We start from the raw sequence: 2280 nt of genomic DNA on the forward strand, positions 1-2280 counted from the left end.
AATAAACTAACTACCTTCATCCTCTTTAGTGCTCACTGAACTTCATGAACCTGTAAGTCCCTGCCTTCAGACAAGTTTGAGAAGTCTGCAGCAATTGTTTCTTCAAACTTTTTGTGTGCACCCCATTCTTTCTTCTCACCTTCAAGTTAAATGTGAGCTCTTTGGGTCCCACGGGCCCTTTGGGCTCTTTTTGCCTCACTCCTTTTCTTGCTGTTGTTCATATTGGATAATTCCTATTCAACTGTTTCCCAGTTCCCTCTCCTCGCCATGCTGCAAAGGGATGAATCCACGCAGTTGGACCTTTATTTTAACCCTTTGTCTTTTGGTTCTGAAATTTCCGTTTGCCTTTTCTTTACGTCTTCTGCACTTTTGATGTAAAGTTCGATCTTTTCTTTTAGCAGGGCAGTGTTCATGTCTCTTGGAGCAATTTTGCAATAGTTACTCAGGAGCTCTTGTCAGAAAAGGTCATCATGGGAGTCATTTCAGTGTTGCTGTCTGTTGATTGCCTTTCCCCACACAAATGAAGATTTGTCCAACCAGTTTTAGGATTTATCCGGGACACTTTGGGTACTGCATGATGCCGAGCCTTTTTTGTTTTGCTAGACAATAAACCTGGTTGGGTTTCAAGTTCTGACCAGCTTTCCATGGGATGTGATTCCAGATTTAGTTCTGTTTGTAAAGCCTTGGCTGCGCGGTTCAGATATGTCTTGCCTGTGTGCCACCCAGTGGCCAGTAGGGGACTCAGTTCCGTGCTCAAGTGCTGTTTAGTCTCAAGTTCACGTCAACTGGTGGCTGAATCCACACCCTTTGAGGAGTTGCTTTCTCAAGCTCCTCCCCCTTTAAGAGATGTCTGGTGCTTTCTGGCCAGAAAGTTGGGCTTTCTTTCTTTCTTTGTTATGCTAACCTGCTGCGCAGCTCTGGTCACTGGGTCCTTGACGGAGTTGTGGAAAGAAGGGGGGAAGCAGCATTCCGCAAAAGCCCACAGCCCCTCTGCTCAGGCAGGAAAGGTCCCCCTCTCTGAGTTTTACGTAAGTAAGTGCAGATGGCTGGTCCTGTTGTCACTGCTCCTTCAAGATTGCCCAGGAGGAAGCGCAGGGAACTTCCCTCTTCCCACTCTTCAAGCCAGAGCCCGAGGTTCCTCTGTGTGTGTGTGTGTGTGTGTGTGTGTGTGTGTGTGTCTCCATGTCTGGGTGCCCACTGTCTGGTTCTAGGTGCCTTGAGACCAGGCTGAATGATAACAGGGGATGGGCCTGGGAGGAAGCTCACTGATGAATTATTGATACTGTTCTGATCTTCTTCCCCAATCTGCCTGCTATCATTTACTTTTCAGAGTCCTAAAACAGATGTTCCAAGTTCCAGATGTTCTGTCTAGGTGCGAAAGCTGTGTTCAGTAGGAGAGAGGTACGCTAAATTGATTCCATCTGACCTGCCCTTTGCCATCCTCCAGGGTCCTTGCTGGCTGACAATATGGCCATTCTGGGGTCTACACTTCAGGCAGCAAGAAGGGGGACAGAATGAGGAAGGCATCCTCTGCCTTGAAGGACACCCCCTGGAAATGTCACATAACTCTCCCATTTACATCCTATTCCAATCTCACCAAAAGGCCTTCGTACACTGCAGAGGAGCCCTGATTGCATGGAGGTCCCCATTAACCCAGGTAAGAAACGGGGGCTGCACTAATACAGATGAGGAGTAGAATTAATACGAGGGTGCTCCAAAAAGCATAAGGAAAAATAGAATGAAAAGATATTGAACTTATTCCACGAACAATTTGAAGCTCTCGTGTCTTAGGAAAATAAAGCAGCAGGCTTTATCACAGGTGTAGTGTTACCTCTTTCTCAATTTCCTGATCGAATCCTCACCTCTTAAAAGATACCAAGGGAATACAGAACGGACATCAGTCTACTGAAGAACATCAAAATGAAACCCAACCTCCTTGCCATTGAGTCGGCCCTGACTCACAGCGACCCTGCACACGGCCTCAGAGAGGGAATCTTCAAGGGAGCAGACAGCCTCAGCCTTGTCCCACAGAGAAGCTTCGGAAGTTTGCATCTCCGGCCTTTCAGCTCCCAGTCCAACATCTCACCGTACCACCTGGTGCCCTTGAGGATGGAGGAGCCATACAGCACATTCCAGGCTGCTCGGCATTTTCCACTAGGCCCCCTGGAGACCCCTGTAAAGGGCTTAGGACCAGTTGAGACTTGCCGGTCAGAGAGAGGACTATTTGACCTTTCCTCCCAAGTTATCCCTCAGCACCATATGCTTCATCCTATCCATTGA

Source organism: Echinops telfairi, unplaced genomic scaffold, assembly GCF_000313985.2.
Source record: "Echinops telfairi isolate 266 unplaced genomic scaffold, ASM31398v2 ScPeMD7_18;HRSCAF=68, whole genome shotgun sequence".
Taxonomy (NCBI): domain Eukaryota; kingdom Metazoa; phylum Chordata; class Mammalia; order Afrosoricida; family Tenrecidae; genus Echinops; species Echinops telfairi.